We start from the raw sequence: 23,361 nt of genomic DNA, 5'->3' as shown, positions 1-23,361 counted from the left end.
ATGAAAATGTCATAAATTTAAGTGCTTTGCATGCTTAAAGCTTTTACTAGTGACAAATGACATAGATGTCAGGAATGGGGATAGGGGAGAGAAGCTATACATTGCCACAGCCTTTTAAGGTTGCAACACTGCACAATACTGTGAGGAAAGTGTATTAACATGATAGTCCTTATAATGTTAGTAACATTCACTTGAATAACCTTTGCTGATTTTATGGGGTTCTGTGTGTGGTTGATGGTAACATGGATAATGTCTGGCCTGGAAATAATTCACACAGACCTCCCTTCGAGTACTCACAGTGGCATGAAAGCTGCTTTATCTTGGTGTGATTCTACACTACATTGGAGTGTATGAATGAAGCAGTCACAGAAATGGACAAGTCTTTGCATTTAAAAGGAGAAGAAAGTACAAAAAGATGTATCAGCTTCATAGGTCACTTCACAGTTATTCACAAACTTTATAAATTACTTACGCTCTGCATGCTTCCATACTGGGCAACCTAGAGATGACCAACTTTTTAAAATCTACTGAAATAAAATGTATCCAAAACAAATTTCCTTGGTAACATACTACTATTAATTTAGAGAGCATGCCAAGTTCACAGTGTGAAAATGTCATTTTTCTTATGCCATTCCATTCATAAAAAGGTGTAGATTATTTATCTCCATTTTCCATTCAAACACAGTATGAGCAACCTGAAGGAAGTGCCTCAGCAATCATTGTCATTCTTTTGAAATACTGTGTGTACAATGTATTTTTATGGGCAATCTAAAAAACAAATAGGTAGATTGCAGCAACTAGATACTTGCAAGGTATTTATGATTTATGGATATATGAGAAACCAGTTAATCATCTTTTATGGCAAAATTCTGATATAAGTCAACGTGACTCATGTTAATGATATGACAGAATAGTTCTCATTGTCTTTCATATTCAGATATTAGCTTCAGGGTGTATTTATCAGTTTACTTGAAGGCTCACCTTGCCACATACATGCCTACTTGTCTCCTTGGCCTGAGGAACTTATACAAGTGCTATAAATTTTCCTTCCTCATCGGCGAGGAGACAATCTTTTAGGGAAGCAGCCCCTATGTTTTGGAACACCCTGTCTATTAACGTTAGGTAGGCACCCTCATCAAACTATGTTAAGACTTTTTCTTAAAAGTTTTTGTTCCTGCAAGCCTACCCAAACATTTAATTTAGTGCTATATTCTTGTTCTTAAATGTTTGCTGATTTTAACTGTGTAATATAAGTTGATATTATTTTATGTAATTATGTATTTTATGTAGGAAAGAACAATTCACTTTTACTCTGGTTTCACTACAATACCTAAGACCTATTGAATTTGGTAGGACTTTATTCTTTGGGGATAGATAGCTTATCTAGCTATCTGAATTAAGTGGTTCAGTGCTATTATGTGTTTCCTGAAATGTTCATTTCTTGCCTTTATTCCTTTTGTTTGCTATACTTTGAGTAATTAAGGGCTTGTCCACACTTCCACTTGTCCTGTGTCTAGAAACCGGGTCATTTTCCACTTGTCCAAGCAATTTTGCGTTTGCCCTGCCACTTTACCCAGGAAAACTCACTCATTAGTGAAAAATCAGAACAAACAGCAAATCCTGGAAAACCTGATTGCTGTTCACAGTCCTAAACTGGGGGTTTTCCCAGGGGAAAGCAGCAGGACAAATGGAAGTGCAGATGAGCTCTAGCTTGGGAAAGCATTGTATCAATTAAGAAAGTACCATATTTTTTGCTGCCAATGGGGCGGCTGAGCGCGGGGGTGGAGGGATTACACAGCTCCCGCTGTGCTTGCTTTACACGGGTGTAAGTGGCTCCTGTCCCACTTTGCTGCTTTAAAGCGAGCCACGGATGAGGGCTCCGCTTCCTTTCCACCTCCGTGGCTCCCTTTAAAGCAGCAAAGCTGGGCAGGAGCTGGTTACACCCATGTAAAACCGCATCAAAGGTGGTTTTAAACAAATTATCAATTAATGTTAATGTTTTTTTTAAATGGATAATTATAATTTCTGCTTTGGAAGTATGTGTCTCAACTTCAGATGTAATGTGGTTTCCTTTGAAATACACTTATTCCAGATTTGTAGCAAGGCTACAAGTTTGTCTATTGTAGCTGTTGCTTAACATTTCTGTTTTGTTCCATGTTGTGAAAAGCCCTTGTATGGGTATTGCTGGAATGCGTGTGCTTGAAGTAAATCTTCTACTAGCCAGTTAATACTGCATAAAAAGAAGCTATTCGTTTTAATATTATGTGCAATTATTTTTTCAGTAGAAGTCAAATTAGTTCATTGAACTTTTTATAGGGGTGTAATAACACTCCTGCCTATTGGTCATTCTTGAATGGAAGATGCAACTTGTCTTATCTAAACATTTTATGTTGGACTTACATGAAAAGGGCATTTCATAGATGAAAACTTTCATTATCCTGTCTGCATACCCATAAGACAATCTCATGCAAAGTGGAGATGCTGGTATGTAGTGTAGTTATTTTAGAGACACAGTACTCTTAAAAAATCTACAGTACACATCTCAGATCAGCCATGAGCTCTCCCTGCCCAAACGTTACTGAGCTGCTGTAAACTAAGATAATATATGTGTTTTGCTTTAAGCACATAAGAAATAGAGCTTTAATTATTATTTTTCCTATAAATGTAGAAAAAAATGTGTCTTAATTCTGAATTGTTGTACTTGCATTCTTTATCATACCTTAAGAATTGAAGTCTATGCATTAATGCTGTTGAATAGTTTTAGCTAAAATTGAGACTAAAATGAAATCTGATGGACTGAACAGAGTTGACAGCACCTTTTTGAGTGATGAAATTGCTATTGATTTATGACAAATACCAGTAAAAGCAGTCAGGGGCTGTTTTGCTGCTGTCACTTGAGAACTGAAAGTAGGCAGGTTTTGTTATCAATCATCTCTTGTCGGTATAAGACAGCGGCAAGCTGTTATAATTGATTTGATAGCTACATCTGAGTTTTGCTCTAGTGGGCACCATGGATTGTGGCAGAGCAGTGGTGCAGAGAATTGACATGGAAAGGAAATGGCATTACTCCTCAAAGGCAAAGTTATATGATGATTAGAAAACATGTTGATCAAAATGCTTCTCTATGCGAAAAATTTTAGGCTGAGATGTAGCTGGGCCTGAGTTTTGTGTAGAAAATGTTTACAAGGCTAAAATTTAAGAAGGAATGTTCTGGAAAATGCTGTTGACCATCAAACTCTGAGTTCCAGGTCAGAATGTCTTTTTCCTAGCTACTTTGAGGACGACTGTTGAAGGCTACTCGCCAATTGAAACTTTTCTCTGGAGAGGGAATGTTAAAGACAAATCTAATTGCCGAACTCACGTTTTTGTGGGTAGAATATTTGATTGGGGAGGTTTATTAGGTGCAGACATAGTGCCAAACCATAATGCCTGCATGTTAACTGTTAACTGTTCCTAAGAGTTGTTCTCAGTTTTTCTACCTTCAGTAAACCTATTCCATATTGAATTATTCACATATCAACCACAAATTCCCAGTGCTCTGAAGTGGATTCTGAGCCTTTCCTGCAAGTGCCCATTTCAGGAAAAGCCAATAGTCATGGGCAGGCAGCCATTCAGGAAGTTTGCTTGATACTACGGACTGATTTCTTCAACTGAAGAGCTTTTTGAACAGTTCTGTCTCTGAGGAGGAAATCCATGATGCTTCCAAGAGACTTAAGTAGAGTAAAATCATAGAATCTTAGTGTTGCAAGGGACACAAGGGTCATCTTGGGTCACAGAGATCAGGCAGGTGGGTGCATGCAGATGAGGCATGGAGATGAGGGAAAGAGCAGCTGCAGAGATTGGGGGGGGGGAGAGGAAAGGAAGTGGAGTTTGAGTGGGAGGCGAGGGGAGGGGTGTCAAGCCACTGTCAGCGGAGCAACTAGCGGTGGCAGCCAGCAAAGGTGCATGTCCACTTTGGCTGCTGCTGGTTTCCTGCTGACTGAGAAAAGCTGCCTCTGCCTAAATGTCATGGGAAGGTAGTACCACAGTGCCTTGAAGTGAAGGGTGATCAGCTGCACTGTTCTCCATCAGCATGAGGGGAAGGCTGCAGCATTTTCGGCTGCCTTGGTTTCTCTCAGTGTAAGGGAAGGCGGCTCAGATCAGCAGTGAGGAGCAATATATTGCTGCACATTTCCGGGTCAAAATCATTATTACGCATTTTAAAACTGATTTTGGCCAATACAGTGGTGCCTCGCTAGACGAAAAGAATTCGTTCCGCGATTCTCTTCGTCTAGCGGTTTTTTCGTCTTGCGAAGCAAGCTCATTGACAGCTTAGCGGATTAGTGCTAGAGCTGTCAAACAGCTTCCAGCGATCAGCTGTTAAGCGGCTTATCAGCGGAACAGGGCGAAAAAAGCAAAAAAAAAACCCGCCGGGGGACGCAAGATTTTTTCGTCTTGCGAAGCAACCCCATAGGGAAATTCGTTTTGCGAAGCGCCTCCAAAACGGAAAACCCTTTAGTCTAGCGGGTTTTTCGTCTTATGAGGCGTTCGTCTTGCGGGGCACCACTGTATATTGAAAAATTGCACAGCGTTAAAACAGACCATAATTGGGAACCACTGGTTTATGTTCTCTAACTACTCTGAATTCTAAAGGCTTGGTATCCAATATTTACAAATTACAATATTTACAAATCAGGCAATGGGCCCCTTCCAGGGTCTTATGATATCCTGGAATGGTGACCTTAAATGTGAGATTGGTGAACATAAATGAGGTCAAATTTGGGTAAATGTTCCATTAAAAACTTATCTTTTAGGATTCAATAATCTACTCTAAAAGCAGTACTTAGGTGATATTGTACTCTGGCACGCCTTTCCAAAATCAATACAAATATCTCTTCACTATGTTGGCAAGGTTGTAATACTATTGGAACTTGTACACATGTATGTTGGGAATGTGAAATTTTAAATAATTTTTGGGTAAAGGTTTTTACCCTTATCTCTGATAGATCAATCATTAACACCAGATCCAGTATTGAACTTGCTTCCAATAGAAAGCAGTACAAATCCCAGAGTATCTCATAAGATACTGGTCTTTCTATTGCTAGCAGTGGGAAGAATGTCAATAGTCAGTCAATGGAAAACTTGCTCACCTCCCTTGCTTGGTCATTGATTTGGTAGAGTATGGGATGTAGCTCTCTCTGAGGATCAAAGAAAAGTAAGCAGGGAAGAGTCTAAAGCAGATCATTTTGATGCTATTTGGTCTAAATTTTTGATACACGGCACTGCAACATAGACCCCCAATGGTTCAATTGAGTTTGTGGAGAGAATGTATTTTATAAGATTAGGATAAATGCTTTGGATTGTGATTATAAAAGATGCATCACATGTGTTAATGTAGGGTATTATCTTCCCTCCCCTCCCATTCTTTCCTTGCTTTCACCCCCCACTTTTGTATCTGTATGTTTGATTTTGTTTATATTTTGACTTTATTTTTAAAACTAAAACAATATAAAAAGTAGGATAATCCTGTCATACCTTCCTAACATAGCTCTATGGTGCTCTATATATCAAACAGCTGAAAAATAGTTTGGTGCATACAGGACTGATACTGTAATAGCAAAAATATATTTGATGAAGGAGGAATAGTATTTCTTTTCAATTGGTATATATTGTACTTAAATTTTTTTAAGAAAATATCTCTGAGAAACAATAGAAATATAGGTTAAAACAGGTGATACAGTAATAATATAGAGGTTTCAGAGCTAGTTAAGAATTTCCTTTGAATTACAAGACTGTTCTCCTAGGAAGAGCAAGCAGAATTGTTGCTAGGACTTATTCTTGAGGGACTGAAAACTCTCCATAGGGAGATAGCAGAAAACATAAGCTCTTTATATAGTGATACCTTTGTGAACAATATGTAAAAATGTAGACTTCCTTCAAGTTGCTTGCCTCAATATTTTTAGAAATTTCATGAAGCAATATTGTTATAATGTGAATATGCAGTTTCTTCATTGTGTTTGTTGTATGTGTGTCACAAATCCCCAGTGCGCTGAAGGGGATTCTGAGTCTTTTCTGCAGATGCCCATTTTAGGAAAAGCCAAAGACTGTGGCCAGGCAGCTATGCAGGGGAGCTTGCTTGACACGACTGATGTCTTCCACTTAGGATAAGCATCCACGGAATCTTGATTCTGTTGAATTGTCCTAATATGCCTGTCTTCATGATGGCTCATGATGCACAATTAGGTTACACCCCAACATAAGGTGGGTTACACCACTGGAACTACTGCTACTGATGTGGGTGGGTGTGGGTGTGAAAGAGAGAGAGGAGGAGGAGGAGGAGAAAAAGAATGGAGTGATATAAGAAATGAGTTTGGTGTTGAATTCTTCTGTTACACAGGATTCCAGAAGGATCAATTGAATCAAATCTCCCCATTTATTTATTTAAAGTGTTTTAGGCAGTCTTTCAGAGTAAAGGCCTCAAAAAGTCTGCTTACCTTAATCAGTGGGTGATTTTGCGGCAAGGGGCTGGGATGTGGCTGACTACCTGCCAGTGATTGGCCAGTCCAGCAGGCTTTGGCCAGGCCTCCCCTGAAGGCGGACCCATCTGGGCAATCATTGCTGGCTGGGCCTGCTCCCTGGCAGGATAAATTGTGGCCTGACTTGGCGGTCACTCCTTCTGCCTCTCTTCGCCAGTCATAGCCCCATCCCAGCGGTGGTTTACCCTTAGATGCACTCCCAGCAGAATGGCTGGAATGGTATTATCGGGCTTCACCCAATGCCTATGCCCAACCACATCTGTAACCAATACAGGTTATGGCCTATTCAAACCCATAATGCCATATACTGTTGTTTTGAACTGCAGGATCATGGGGTCTTGGCACACAAATGCCATGCATAATAGAAAAAGATACATAGGTAGATTGGGGAAAAAATCGGCATACATTATTATGAGACAGTACTTTTGCTCCGTACTTGTCATGAACTACCCTGTGATCTTTGGATGAAGGGTGGTAACATTTAATAAATCAATTGTAGGTAGTAGTGGCTGGCAAGGGAGCATGAGTGAGACTCTCCTTGATTTCTAATGGTTATCAGGAGTTGGTAAGTTAGTGGGGAGCTTGGTGCAGTGTGGTCATAATGTGGGTAGAATAGGATAGGCTCCAAGCTCTTCACTGCCTCTCCCCTCTCCTCTCAGTAAATGCTTGTGATATCCAGTGTTGGAAATCAGGAGAGCAGCATAGCCCCACCTCTGCCACCCTGCAAACCAGCACTAACTTCAAGGCCATTCACCATCATAACAGATCTTACTAGTGGATGTATGAGCAAGACCTCCAAAGCTGCTCATAAGGTACAAGCAAGATTGTACATATTGAGACCGTTTAGACCGTCTGGTTCCAAACCAATTGAAGGTTAACGTCAGCACTGTGTTAGAAGAACTTCTGTACAATTGATTCCATGTTGTGGCTTCCTAATTCCCACCAACATCCTGCATTTTGCAGCATTTGGAAGTTTCCAAATCATTTTCAAAGCGCATTACAGTGGTACCGCTGGTTAAGAACTTAATTAGTTCTGGAGGTCCATTCTTAACCTGAAACTGTTCTTAACCTGAGGTACCACAATAGGCATTTCGCCTCTTAAAGCTGAAAGTGTTTATTTTGAAGGATTATAGAAGTAGTCTCCTTTTCAAGATATCCCATAAGAAGAAGACAAAGAATCATTTCATATTGATATTGGATTGCTCTTATAGTTTACATTAATGGCAATTAAAAAATGATTTCAGGTCCAAAAACTGCTCATGAGCTTCAACTATGATAATTTATAAAATGTTCAACATTGAAGCAATACAAAAGAACCATATGTGTGATATGAATTGTAGTAGTAGTAGTAATTTATTATTTATAGCCCGCCCATCTGGCTGGGCTTCCCCAGCCACTCTGGGCGGCCTCCAATCAAATATCAAAAACACAATACAGAATCGAACATTAAAACAGGTTGTCTTTTAAAAGTAAAATAGTTGCTTATTGCCTTGACATCTGCTGGGAGGCATTCCACAGGGCAGGTGCCACTACCGAGAGGGCCCTCTGCCTGGTTCTCGCAGCGAGGGAACCACCAGAAGGCCCTCAGCGCTGGACCTCAGTGTCCGGGCTGGACGAGGCCATTTAGGGCTTTAAAGGTCAGCACCAACACTTTGAACCGTGCTCGGAAACGTATTGGGAGCATATGCAGATCTCTCAGATCCGGTGTTATATGGTCTAGCTGCCACATTCTGGATTAATTGCAGTTTCCGAGTCACCTTCAAAGGTAGCCCCATGTAGAGCGCATTGCAGTAGATGCGTACCAGATGGAGCTGGGAGACAGCTGCCCTGGACACAAAAGTAACCTGTACCTCCATGGACAGCTGTGAGTCCAAAATGACTCCCAGGCTGCGCACCTAGTCCTTTAAGGGCACAGTTACCCCAGTCTGCCATAACTTGAAATCTGAAGACGAGGACCCACTAACAGATCCAGCTTATGTCGCGTATTCTACGCGAAGCTTTCAGCAGAGACGCTAAGAGTTCCAGGTTTGTCCAGTTCTGTCTTTTTAATGTGAGCTATTTACACAGGCATATACAAAAGAAACAGTCCATACAGAGTACTTACAAACGAATACTCTCCTCCACCACAGCTCTACAGCACAACCACCATACAGGACAACCACCACACCAACCACACCCACTGTTACACAGGCTTTCCTTTTAAAGCAGGTGATACTAATTACACTCCTGCTGAGTCACTCTGACCCAGCAGAGTATTGCATCATCCTGAAGCCTGCAGGCTTATCCAGTATCCTGCAAATCCCAACAGCTTAATGGGATCTGACCCGTGACCCACCAAAGGGTCTTCCCAGCAATGGCAGCTCATTTGTCAAATTTATTCCCCTTTAAAGTTTGGCTGGCATCTAAGTTGTTTAGTTTTAGGAACCAGCTTGAAGTCTTGTTTTTGCTACCAAGTTTTTTAATGCAGAAGAAAATTGACAGAATTTCAGGAAGCTGTCAGGCTGTCTCTATTTTTTATTGTATAGCTAATATTTTATATTTTTAAATGTTGGTTGTTTTATATTTATTTTTATTACACAACCTGTCATTAGGATGAGGGGTGGGATAAAACTTTTTAAAATAATATTTAAAGCTATATTATACAAATTTATAATATGAGCACCCCTTTTTACTGTTAGTTGTTTGATATACAGCATTAATTTTCAAGGAGTAATTACAGAATTGTAACTTATTGTTGTTGTCATTATCATTATTATCTGCCCCACTTCACCTTGCCTGACTCCCATTGTGACACATCATTTTTGAGAAAGTTGCTTCAGAAAATAATATATATATATATATTGAAGCTTTTTCTTAGAAGCTGGGTTTTTCTTAGGGACAGGGTGTGTGTGTGTTGAAACCACATTTCTAACAAATGCAGAACTATATTTTCCAAGTTTCTTCTGGGCAAAATTAAGGGCTGAATGATGTCAAATGGCCTCTTCAAGTTCAGAAGCTTCTTGCATGATTATAACATGAAATTCTAATTATTTGCAATAGGAATGTAAATAAGGTGGCACCAAGCCTTATTTGCAATGACTAATGAAAGCTGTTGACTGTAATCAGAGAGATGCAGAGCAACAGGGGCAATTCATTAGGAAAAATGTGGCTGGCAAACAGCAACTGCATGCCAGTTCGGGCCTTTCTGTTTTTACATCAAATTATATACAGTATTTGTTGTTGTAAATGATAATAAATAACTCCCTTTATGAGGAGAGTAAGTAGTGATAAGACATTGCTGCACAGTTAATCCTGCCAACTCCTGCAAAATATCTACAGGGTATATGTCATACTTGGCTTTGCCATGGATAGCTAAAGATGCTTGCCATATTACATTGATTAAACACATTTTAATTGTGGATTTCTTCTGTTGGGTTGAAGTTCAATATATTAAACACGTGCTTCAAGTCTTATTGCTTCACGCAATAAACAGTTCCTTTAACTTCTGGAATTAATCAGATATTAATGTATTGCTTGTATATCTTAGATTTATGGTGTATTTAAGTCATACATGTTATTGTGACCTTATTAAAATAATAATATGCACATTACATTCTTTTATGAATGCATGCCTGTAACACTATTTTGGATTTGTAATTCTGAGTCTTCTGCTTCTGCATGAATATAATTGCATTTGTTTCTAGAAAATATACTACTATTTACTAGTTTTTGTGTCTCTAGTTAGTACAATTTTCTAACAAAGCACTCTCATAATGCAGATGGTGATATAAGGGGCCTTTTCCTTAAAAAAGAATGAGGGCCCATTTAGCTGAGATTCCTGCACTGCAGGGGGTTGGACTAGATGACCCTCAGGGTCCCTTCCAACTCCATGAATCTGTGACCCAAGGAATAAGTCTATTTTAGACCTTGGTGGCATATGGCAAACCTATTTTTAATCTGATGTTCCTAATTCAGTATTAAAACATGTTGTGATGTTCTAATATAAACCAAATGGAGACTTTATGATTAGAGGTAGTGTATGCTCACTGGCTGATGGGGGCAAACGGCAGAGCATGGATATTAGATTATGACCTACTTATAAATATTGACTGGAGTATGATAGTTTGAATTATTATTTTTTATGACTATCAGCAGCAGTTTGCTATGTCCAGGGTTTTCAGAATGAGTACTGCTATTCAAAAAAAATTCCCTCCCCCCCCACACACACTTCGCATCCTGACTTATTTTTCTAGTACTTCAAGTGATGGTGACTTAACCAAAGTGTCTTAACTGACAATAACTTCGGCAACTAGAGATGCTGGCGAAGATCAACAGCCTTGGCTCCAGACAGAAACTCAAGGAGTTTCTCATTTCAGGCATCTGCATTATCCAGCTTGGATTAAAAACAGAGTCGTAGAAGAATTCACATTTTACCCATCCAGCTCCCTTAAGCACTTAGACACCATTTGCTTTACACAACACTTACTCTGCAAGGGCCATGGGAAGAGGGAGGATCTGATCTCTTATTGTCTCCTCTCTCCTTACACTGGTAACATGCCAGGAAGAAAGATCCCCATGACCCTTGAGAAACAAAAGGGCTAACTCTAAAGGAACTGGCCGAATAACAAAAGTCTTTGTCAAATGACCTAGTGACCTAGTGGCAAAGGGGCCAAATGAGAATTATAGTTTCAGAGTATGCGCATCACAACTGCAAGGTCCTGTCCTATGTATCCCTTAACCCTAATGGTGTTATGTGACACTCCCACCCAGTATTTTCTTAATATTTTAAAATGTTTTTAACCGTTTATTGATAATTTTGATGTTTTCTTTTATATTTTTGTAAACAGCTCAGAGACAGTTTGCAAATTTTGTTTTTAAGAAATACATAGAATGAAATACTTTTAGCACCTTAGAAATGTAAGTGTGAAATATCTTATCCTGGTGTGGGGAAGAGTTAATTCTAATGCACATTTCTATGGCTGAAGGGAAATGAGTTCACTGCTGCTCATTCCTTGATTAATTGAATTTCTATGCCGTTCATTCAGATGAATCTCAAAGCTGCTTACAAACTAATGACAACAACATAATAATTATAATAGAACATCACAAATGCAGCATAAATCATATAAAATAATTAACAAATAATCATCAACCAATCTCCTTTATTGGCATAGAAAAAGTGCATTGTATACATGGACTGGAACACAACACAGTTAACAAAACATAGTTGGAGATACATTAGGATAAAACTGCCCAGACATCATGAGGTACGAAAGTGGCTCTTAGGACCTATGGTGACGTAATTTCATGGCGTCACTCAAAAATCTTGCCACATTCTCCCACAACGTCATTCCTACAATTGATGAACAAATAATCAGTAAAACAATTCCAATCTATAAAACACTATTAATGAAACAGCAACTGAAACATAAGCTTAACACCACAATTACAGTAAATTATTTGCCGTTTGAGTGAATGGTCAAAGATTCCTGAAGTATAGTTTTGATTTAACCAGACAGCTAGAAGGAAGGTCAACCTCTTAGGAATCTCAAAAGGAAAATTATACCCTGTTACGTATGTCTACTTGACTCAACCTGGCATTTGACACTGGGTTATATGTTTGGCAAGACCTGAAGCGTTTCAGGCTCAATTTGCTCACAAAGCTTGCTTATAGCTAGCCGCAGTTGCACCCATTATTGCTGCCTCTTCTCACCTATATTGCTTCTCGGTGCAGGTATTCTAACCCTTTAAGGGAATGCGTCAGAACTCTCAATGAGACTTCTTCACAATGAGCTTTTTCTTGTTCTAGAAAACACTGGAATGACTTTCCCAACACTAAATCTGTCCTATTTACATTATCACTATTTAGTAGGAGGAAAAGCAGTAGTAGTAGTAGTAAAATTTATATACCATCCTTTATCTGAGGGTCACAGGACAGTTTACAATATAGAAACACAGAAATACATAACATAGTAATAAAATCAATTACAACCCCACCTCACCCCCACAGTTTATAAGGCTATAAATTGTTCATCAAAGGCATGGGAGAAGAATGTTTTTGCCTTACAGCTAAAGATATGCAATGAAGATGCCAGGCCAGCCTCCCTGGGGAGAGCATTCAACACGCAGGGCACCACTGCAGAAAAGGCAGGTTCTCCTATTGCCGCCCTCTGAGTCTCTCGTGAAGAACACACCTGAAGACGGGCCACAGATGATGATTTCAGGGTCTGGATTGGTTCATACGGGGAGAGGCGGTCCATATGACAAGCACTCACATTGCCCACTCATATTTTTCATTAAACCAAGATATGAACCACCCTTCTCTCTGTGCATGCCTCCCCGTTTTTTTTAAAAAAATATTTGTATTAAGTTTTACAATTTTATATTGATTACAATGACATTATTTCATAGAAAAAGTAAAAAAAGAATTCCCGTATCTCCCCCCCACGACTTCCCTCAACTTCCTCTTCTGGTTCATTGCATATTAACTTCTCCTGCTTGTTTTATTATACCTTAATATTACATTTTTTATTTTAAATATTGTTCTGTTCGTATCCTTTTTATACCATAATTGTTTTCAAACTACCTTACACTTTTTATTTTTGAATGTTTACATCTTAACTTCTATGTCCATTTTGTTAATTGTGTTTACTTAAACCCTGCTAGTGAGTTCACTTCTTTACAATATTTCTGTAAGTACAACATGAATGGTTCCCACTCTTTTTTGAAGTCTCTATTGGCTTTCACATAGTCCATCAGTTTTTCTTGACATTCTTCTTTTGTTGGTATCTTGTCTTATTTCCATTTTTGAACTAGTAATATCCTTGCCACTGTTGTGGCATACATAAATAGTTTCTTCTGCTCCTTTGGCAAGTCTTGACCTATAATAACCTATAAGGTTATTTTAAACATTCTTTTCATTTCATTATAAATTATTTCTCAATTTTTAAAAATTATGTTACAGTTCCACCACATGTGATAAAACGTGCCTTCCTTCTCTTTACATTTCCAACATGCCTCCCCTTCTAAGTTTTCTGCATTTTGCTCTGGAAATCTTCACTTTTCATTTTCTGGCCAAAATCTTCTTTTTTCCTAAAAGGTTGGGATTGGTAATTAAAATTTACATGGTTAATATTTTAGCTTTTAAAAAAAGGCTTGTTGGAGAAAAATGATCAGCCATAAAAAGTAGAAAGGTTAAAAAATGGTCAAATGCCATGAAAGGATTCACTGAATAACAGTAAAAATAATGTTTCGTTTCTTCATCAACTTAGATGAAGCATGTAACTTCATTATTAGACTAATGAAACTGATACCTGTTTTGAAAATGCATATAGTGCTTGTAGGGACCATGATGGATTTGACTTCACTGGTGGGTAATAGAAGGTTTTTATCCAGCCTACCTGCTATCTCCAGGAAAATATCTCCCTAGCGAATTTAAAATATTACTTTCAAGTCTAATTGCTGGAAATGTGTGTTTAGAATTGGCTACTCTACCACTGCTGTTGTAGGGTTCCTGTATGGTTGGCCAAGAGGAAGTGTAGCCCTTGGGCCAAAAAGATGAACCACCACTTTATTATACTGTCAATATCCACAGCAAGGCTCATCTGGCACTTTTGTTACATATCTTTAGGCCCCACGCAAAAACATCCCTCTTTTCCCAGGCCTTTGGCTGCTTAAACAATCTACAGCCTTGTGAGACTTGATGTTGTATACAGTTTAAGGTTGGGGAGATGAGAGGAGGTGATCTGTAAAAAGGATTTATGATCTGAAAATAGAGGTGATGTATGTATTTCTGTAACCCAAGAAAACCTTTAATAAAAATATATTTTTTTTAAAAATATGGACTTTTAAACAGGGGGTATTGTTTTTATTTGTTATTATGCTATGTATTTTTGTGTTTTACAAGAGACAGCTAGCAGACTAGTCGTCTCTCACAGCAGGAGAACTACTACTGTATCTTCCACCAAGGGATGAAGCAACCCATACTTGCTTTAGTTCTAAACCAGCAGGTGAAGTATGTTCCATAGGGAGCTGTGGTGTTAGCATCTCTTCATACCTCCATTTGTTTTTATGCTTCTCGGAGGTCTCCATTTGTTTTTATGCTTCTCGGAGGTCTCCATTTGTTTTTCCCCTTGTCTGCTTCACATACTTCTAAGCATCAGAGGCCTTCCAAGGAAAGAAAGATAGTTAATCCATGCCCATTCTAGTAGGAACTGCAATTGAGATTGTACTAATTATTTTGGATAGAAAGCAAGCAGGTCCCTACCTATTATTATTGTTGTTGTTGTTGTTGAGTCGTTTAGTCATGTCCGACTCCTTGTGAAACCATGGACCAGAGCACACCAGGCACTCCTATCTACCACTGCCTCCCGCAGTTTGGTCAAACTCATGTTAGTAGCTTCGAGAACACTGTCCAACCATCTCATCCTCTGTCGTCCCCTTCTCCTTCTGCCCTCAATCTTTCCCAACATCAGGGTCTTTTCCAAGGAGTCTTCTCTTCTGATGAGGTGGCCAAAGTATTGGAATCTCAGCTTCACGATCTGTCCTTCCAGGAAGCACTCAGGGCTGATTTCCTTCAGAATGGATAGGTTTGATGTTCTTGCAGTCCATGGGACTCTCAGGAGTCTCCTCCAGCATCAGAATTCAAAAGCATCAATTCTTTGTCGATCAGCCTTCTTTATGGTCCAGCTCTCACTTCCATACATCACTACTGGGAAAACCATAGCTTTAACAATACGGACCTTTGTCGGCAAGGTTATCTCTGTGCTTTTAAGATGCTGTCTAGATTTGTCATTGCTTTTCTCCCAAGAAGCAGGTGTCTTTTAATTTCGTGGCTGCTGTCACCTTCTGCAGTGATCATGGAGCCCAAGAAAGTAAAATCTCTCACTGCCTCCATTTCTTCCCCTTCTATTTGCCAGGAGGTGATGGGCCCAGTGGCCATGATCTTCGTTTTTTTGATGTTGAACTTCAGACCATATTTTGCGCTCCCTTTCACCTTCATTAAAAGGTTCTTTAATTCCTCCTCACTCTCTTCCATCAAGGTTGTGTCATCTGCATATCTGAGGTTGCTGATATTTCTTCCGGCAATCTTAATTCCAGTTTGGGATTCATCCAGCCCAGCCTTTCGCATGATGAATTCTGCATATAAGTTAAATAACCAGGGAGACAATATACAGCCTTGTACTCCTTTCCCAATTTTGAACCAATCAGTTGTTCCATATCCAGTTCTAACTGTAGCTTCTTGTCCCACATAGAGATTTCTCAGGAGACAGATGAGGTGATCAGGCACTCCCATTTCTTTAGAAACTTGCCATAGTTTGCTGTGGTCGACACAGTCAAAGGCTTTTGCGTAGTCAATGAAGCAGAAGTAGATGTCTTTCTGGAACTCTCTAGCTTTTTCCATAATGCAGCGCATGTTTGCAATTTGGTCTCCGGTTCCTCTGCCCCTTTGAAATCCAGATTGCACTTCTGGGAGTTCTCGGTCCACATACTGCTTAAGCCTGCCTTGTATAATTTTAAGCATAACCTATAGAATACCTGTAAAAGCATACTAGCCTGTCTATGTGGTTAATACAAGTTGTAGATTACTGCAGTGATAACAAAAAGCTTTTCTGTTAAGTGAAAATCTGGGGTAACCCTATCCATTAGCCAGAGGGAGGTGATCCATAGTCAGTGGTGATACGAGGAGTACTATTAAACATGTTGTATCTTGAGCTGTATCTACTTGAGCAGGAGAATGTGGATTTTTTCTGATTTTTTAACATGGGGGGTCCTAACTTTTGTGTGGTACCCTTGGGGTACCTAGCTTTCAGTGAGTGTTTGCTTCTGGTGCTAGGATTGTGTTTTAAAGTAATTTTTCTTTAAAATTATGCTATCTCATTCAACCATTTTCAGCCTTCATTTCAATTAACAGGATATGCTTTCAGTTAAATTTAATATAAATTCAGGAGGCTTACCTGTTTACATTGAAATTGAGAAAACAAAGAACTTTGTCAAATTCAATTTAGCATTACGGAGATTACTGCAGCACATCAGCCTTTTATCTATAGTAGTGTATAAAAGCACTTTGAACAGTGCATCAATTTTCACAGCCATTTAGTAGATTAGAAAGCAATTGTAAGCAAAATAAAACCCACATTAACTCCTGTCAACAGCCTCCCTTTTTCTCTGTTATGGATTGGTTTGAAATAACGATGAGGTCGGAACTGATTGCATCAACAGTACAGATGTATTATAAAAATGAATGAAGCCACTGTACGAGAATCCAGAGTCATCAGTAGATATTTGTCCTATCTATGTAGCAGCTTTCATGTTTGCTTTTCTGTATAGTACTATGAGCTTTTTTGGGGTGGGGGAGAAGAAGAAGAAGAAGGTAGGCTGTATGTGAGACACGTCTAATCCCTGGATCCCGCAAGTGTTAAAATATAAGCCAGGCTAGTTTCCTGTGTTCAGATGATAGCTTGGGTGATGGACTATTAAGGGAAACAAAGGAAATGGGCTCTGTGTGAGATGGCAGGTGGGTGGGGTTAGAACATTAGAAGGGCAAAACCTGAGTTTCGAGTGGAGTTGCTGTGATGGGACCTAGAAGTAAGTAAAGCAGCAAGCTTGAGACAGTCAGAGCAACGTTTGAGAGTCTGATTTCTGTTTCAGTCTAAGGCTGCAGGTATGGGAGAAACAGGACCTTTTGGGGGTGTAACTGCTGTGAACCCCCTCTATTGTATATATGTGTAAATAAACCATATACCATAAACCACTGTCTCTGCTGTGTTCCCAAAGGAAACAGAAACCCTGGGGGGGGGGGCGGAACTCCTGGAATCTTGCAGTGCTCTGAGATTAGGGTGATGTGCAGCAAGGCAAAAACAAAACCAAGCTCTGACATTAAGGGAACATGTCCCTGTCACCAAGAAACAATTGCTTATGTTTTGAAACAGTAATTATATCTAGTGACAGCTTTTTAAACTGTGCTCAATTTTCTATTCTAATAGTATTGCAGTTATAGCTGTCTAGTGTTTTGTATGCAATCAACAAAATACTTACATAAATAGAATCACATATTTTATTTATTTATTTGTTCATTCATTCATTCATTTATTTTAAATGAGCACTCCTCTGAACAATTGTTCTGATCCATTTGCAACATTATTTCCTGGTGCTGTCTTAAAAGCAATTAGAGTAACTAAAAATGACATTTTATCTGAGCTTAAAAGCAATTAAAATAAAGTGTACTTTTAATCATAGATGGGAAACCACCTATAAGCTAGTGTTCAAGGTCCTTTATATAATTTAAAATAAGGCTTGCTTTTTAAAAGAAAAAATAATGTGCCCCTCTTGTTGTTCTGTGGGTGAATTTAGAATAAGAGATTTTTAGAGGGGGGGGCATGAATTACTGAGGAGCGTACCAGTGCATATCTTTTTAATTGCTTGCCTAGGTTGGAGCAGTAATTTTCTTTCAGATAAGGAGTATTTCTATGCTGCTAATTTCTTTTTTGTTTTTTTGTTAAAAGTAAAAGCTGCCTTGACCTTCACTAAAATTTTACCTAACAAGCAGTGTCTGTCCTGCTACAGTATGAATAATCACAGATTGGTATACTGTGGTACCTTGGAAGTCAAACGGAATCCGTTCCGGAAGTCCTTTCAACTTCCAAAACGTTCGGAAACCAAGGCGCGGCTTCTGATCGGCTGCAGAAAGCTCCTGATGTTGGGGTTCCAAAGTATGTTTACAAACTGGAACACTCACTTCTGGGTTTGCGGCATTCGGGAGCCAAAATGTTTGATTCACAGGGCGTTTGCGAACAAAGGTACGACTGTATTTCATGAACCCAAAACACAGCATGGTAATTTTCAGTATTAACTACCTAAATCTAGTGAGAGTTGTTCAAAGAAGACTAAACAATTCTTGGCTTTTGTTTTTCAGTTCATCAGCCTTATTGCATTAACTGTATGCTGTTGCAAAAAGAAAAGAAAAAAATATTGCAAAAATATAAACTGTGAACCAGTGAAAGTAAATTGTCCTAGACACATAATAGTAATCCAAAATTTTGCCAATTGTAATTCATTGGGTGTGTCATGACAATTTAACTACATTGTGCCCTTGAACCTGAGTCACATTCTTAAGGCCACAAAGGCAATTTTAGCTACTTCCGTGGTTACACTAGCAACAAGTCTTACAAGACTCATGCAGTGAATGGGACCATATAAACGGTGGTGTGAAAGTCTGTCTTGCTCTAGTGCTGTCCACAAAAAAGGCCAGATCATTGCTAGTTTTAATATAATGTCCCTTTGTCCCTCATGTCTGCAGAGGGAGTTTCAGAACCCCTTGCAAGGTCCTACTGAGGAGCAAAATGGGGCAAACTAGGCACATATACTCAAACCTTCCATGCACTGAAGGGGGCTCTTGGAGCGCTTATATTCCATTTTGAATAAAGATGCTGCATATGTTCAAATGAGGCCGTGGTTAATGGCTCATGTTGAGCAGAATTTTTGTTACTAGAATGTAATAATGTTAATAATTATGAAGCGATGGCTGTGATTTGCTGGAAAATGAGAGGATGATTAAGGTATTTATCTTTTTATTAGCTACTGCTTTTTATGATACTTATGGAAATGCACTAAGTAAATTATTAAAACTGAATAAATTTTGCATAAAATTCTGCCAACAGCTAAAAATATTTCTGGATTAAGTCTAAGTCACAGATGTGTTTCTTCTTCTTCTTCAGGTGTTTGGCATTCCTGTCTTGATACTTTATGTGGCATGTTTCCTATCAAAAAATATTTTTAAAAATTACACTGCACTTAACAGCTTGAGCTATCAGTTCCAGCCATTTTGTTTCTATTCTTTTCACCCTTCCCATCCGAAAATCCCTTGCAGGGGGTTTCCGATGGTGTCCCATTCAGGCACTCATCAGGTCCACTGGGAAGCTTTAACACCTTGGGCTTTCCTAGGTCATGGGTTGATAACCAGTTGCTGATAATGTTGGCACGTCACACCATCCCTGATCATTGGCCACTGGCTGATGGGAGGTGTAGCCTAGCAGTGTAGAGCCACCATTTAGCCACCCCTTCATTTTAAAAATAAAAGAAATATTAGCTAGTTCAACTTAATTCATATCAGCCTTAAAACATTAATATTTTTTCAATTTACAATTTGTAACACCATCAGAGAGGGAGAGGAGGAGGAGCAAAAAAGCACTTCGATCAGGATGGAGATGCTGATGTCTTGGCAAAGCGAAGCATCTATTTACCCCATAGTAAGAAAGCAGTAGGGACGCAGGTGGCGCTGTGGGTTAAAGCCTCAGCGCCTAGGACTTGCCGATCGAAAGGTCGGAGGTTCGAATCCCTGCGGCGGGGTGCGCTCCCGCTGCTCGGTCCCAGCGCCTGCCAACCTAGCAGTTCGAAAGCACCTCCGGGTGCAAGTAGATAAATAGGGACCGCTTACCAGCGGGAAGGTAAACGGCGTTTCCGTGTGCAGCTCTGGCTCGCCAGAGCAGCGATGTCACGCTGGCCACGTGACCCGGAAGTGTCTTCGGACAGCGCTGGCCCCTGGCCTCTTAAGTGAGATGGGCGCACAACCCCAGAGTCTGGCAAGACTGGCCCGTACGGGCAGCGGTACCTTTACCTTTACCTTTAAGAAAGCAGTATTTAAAGGCAGAATTTAAATATAGCTTGCAAACACAATTTAAGTGCAGGATTCAAGTCATGCTGGTGCAGATCCAACACTAAATCAAATGAGGTAATGTACTGCAGAATGTACACCAGTGGGTGGAGGAGAGAAGGAGGAGCCACCAGCTCATGAAGTTCTCCCTAATATGTCTGCAGCAGATCTTAAGGTCACTTACGAAAGTGCCCTTACATGCAGTTGAAAGTGTCCTGTTTGTTATGGGTTTACCTTTGCAATCTAAAATAAGTGGTCCAGTTTTTAAATGAAAGGCATTGATGAGTTTTTTGAGGTTTGAAGTTTTTTTCTACAATCAAGTGGTATGTAAATTTTATGAAAGAAAAAATAATAATTCATCAAGGTTTCTTTATAAAGCAGCACCTTCTCAATGCTTCTGTTCCCAGTTAATCATAAAAAGCAAAAAAAATGTTCATTGACATCCTATTAAACGAGAGTTGAGGATTAGACAGTGAAGGATGAAGTGAACTCTGTTCCCTGAACTTCCACAACCCCAGGGAAGTAACAGTAATACAGTGGTGCCTCGCAAGACGAAATTAATTCGTTCCGCAAGTCTCTTCGTCTTGCGAGTTTTTCGTCTTGCGATGCACGGTTTTCCATAGGAATGCATTGAAAATCAATTAATGCGTTCCTATGGAAACCGCCTTCCCCCGACCTCTTCTGGCGGGCAGCACTTTAAAATCGCCCGGGACAGCGGAGGACTTCTCTGCTGTCCGGGGCGATTTAAAAGCCCCTGGGAAGGCAGGCAGGGGGGACAAAGACTTTTGCCCCGCCGCCTGCCTTCAGAAGAGGTCCAGGACAGGCTTCCGGAGGCGGCGCAAAACGGCAATGGCGGTCCTCTTTACCGTGTGAAGAGGGGCTCCGCGAAAAAGGGTCGTCCGCTGCGGCAAAGCGGAGACCCATTAAGACAAACCGTAGGCAGAGCGAGCCTGCGGCCGTGGGACTCGGCGGGTGCCAGAAGCCCCCCCAGAAACGAGGAAGGGACCTCGTAAGAGGCTCCGGAACGTGAACGGGGGAGCGGCGCTGTGAGTTCATCGCTCTTTTCGCGGAAGTGAAGCCGCGCTGCTGTTGCTGATGAGCGTCGACCTTTCTTCTTGAAAATCATCGTAATTGGCTGCAATTTACCCGTGAGTAAGGGGTATTAAAGATTGACTAAAGATTGATTTAAATTCGTTTAATTCGGCTGAAAACGGGAGGCGAGTAACAGGAAGTCCGCCTTCCGGTCCTGCTAATCAGAGCAAAGCAAAGAACCCGATGTGGGCTGAAGCGCTCAAAAGAGACTTTGAAATTAGTATGAAGGGGCATTAACAGACTGTGTTCCTCTAGAAATTAAAAAGATTGAAGGATTAAATCTGTTGGTTCATTGCGCTAAGGAATCTTCCCCCTATTGTGAAGGGACGTGGAATTGAAAGGGATAACCGAGCTATCGGACTGCCAGTGTTGCAAAGGAGTACTGTCAGGCTGCTGAAACTTTTTCTTAAGTACAAATTGTTGCATTGATGGATACACTATCGCTTTAATACTGATATTGGAACCTTTCCGTTACCTTGTGGCACTATTTTGAAACAGAACTATCTGAAAGCCTCCTTTTTGAACTTGGGGACTATAAAAGTTGAAATAGGAACTTTGATGGCGGAAAAGAAACTTTCTTTCTTATGAAAACCCCCCCTAGTGGATTTGCGGAGGCATAGAGGTCTGGGAACTGTACCTTATTGGGATTTTTTGTGGTTTAATTGTTTACATTCTGGACTTGCCTTTCTCATGGATTGAAAGACTACTTGACCTTGAACAGAGGCAGCTGGGGAATGAGTGGCCCAGGGAAAACAAGAGCATCTAAAGCTAAGGAAGCTTTAGCTGAGGAAGCTAAAGAAAAGAAAAAAGATAAGAGAGCTGGGCAGCTTGTTCAAACAACGTTGACTCATCAACGCAGATCCTCGGTACCAACTGTGCTGACGGCGCAGGAGGAAGAAGTTGAAACGCTTGCAACAGAAGATATGGCAACTGGAGGAACTGATCCAGTCTTGAAACAAATTTTGGAACAACTGGCACTTTTGAATAAGAAGGTGGACGATCAGTCATCTAAAATTGACAGAGCTACATCTACTATCAGCAAGTTAACAGATCAGGTTTCCCAGCATACTCAGGCTATTGAGAAACTGCAAGGAGCTACGGCGGAGAACTACAAATTAGCTGCGGAAGCCAATCAAAAAGCGGAGCAAGCGTGCAAAAAGGTGGAGGAGATCAAAGGGGAAGTAAGACCTCTGAAAAGACAGGTAGGAGAACAGCAAGCCTACCTGTCAATGGTGGAACTGAAAAGTAAGGAATGCAATCTTAGGCTGAGGGCCGTCCCAGAGCTGGAGCAGGGCAACCTAGAGGAATTTTTGACGCAGTTGTTTTCTAAATTTTGGGGGGTTGAGGAAGATAAAGACTTCAAAATCGTGACGGCCTTCAGATTGGGAAGATCGGTTAAGAAAGACAAGTCCAGAGACTGTTTGGTTTGTTTGAGAACAAGAGAGGAAAGAGACAAGATACTAGGCCAACATTTTAAAAAATCTCTGGAAGTTGAAGGCAAAAGGGCAGAAATTTATAGAGACATTCCTAAATATCTGTTGGATCTTAGAGCCTCATATACAGACTTGGCAAAATTGTTAAGGTACAACGCAATCCCTTACAGGTGGGAATTTCCTCAAGGTCTATCATTCACCTACAAAGGAAAGAAGGTAAGAATTAAAACACCAGAAGACCACCAGAAGTTCCTACACGACAACGAGGAGGACCTCCAAAAGAGAGCTGCAGATTCTTGGCCTCCACCACCGGGATCACCACCAAGACCCGTACCATCTGGAGGCGGACCGGCACCACAGCCTTCGGGAACGGAGGACAAATTAGATACCCAACTGTGATATCTAAGAAGTAGACCAGGATGTCTCTACAGCTTCTTAGTTGGAACATAAATGGCGGGAATTCTCCAGAAAAACGGAGAAAAGTATTTCATATTTTGAAAAAAGAACAATTGGACATTATTTGCCTGCAAGAAACACATGTGACAAGACTCCACAGAAAAGTGTTAATTAACAAAAGGTTAGGCCAAGAATTTATCTCATCGGACAAAGTTAAGAAAAGAGGAGTGGTGATATATGCAAAGGAGAACTTGTCACCAAAATTCGTATTTAAAGGTGAACAGGGTAGAATTTT

At 40.1% G+C, this 23,361-nt stretch overlaps 1 protein-coding gene and 1 long non-coding RNA gene across 2 annotated transcripts in view; one reads left to right on the top strand and one right to left on the bottom strand.

Annotated features, from left to right (window-relative positions):
- Positions 1–23,361, top strand: part of DIAPH3 (diaphanous related formin 3) — a 128,846-nt gene that overhangs the window by 85,174 nt on the left and 20,311 nt on the right. The window lies entirely within an intron of this gene.
- On the bottom strand, positions 11,640–12,934 carry LOC309367772. The gene is made up of 2 exons (XR_014167345.1): positions 12,562–12,934; positions 11,640–11,847 (listed from the first exon to the last, which is right to left on the bottom strand). It is a non-coding gene; the product is annotated as an uncharacterized lncRNA (long non-coding RNA).

This window comes from Podarcis melisellensis, assembly GCF_964234715.1.
Source record: "Podarcis melisellensis genome assembly, chromosome: 4".
Taxonomy (NCBI): Eukaryota; Metazoa; Chordata; class Lepidosauria; order Squamata; family Lacertidae; genus Podarcis; species Podarcis melisellensis.
This window is presented reverse-complemented; position numbering and strand designations above follow the sequence as displayed.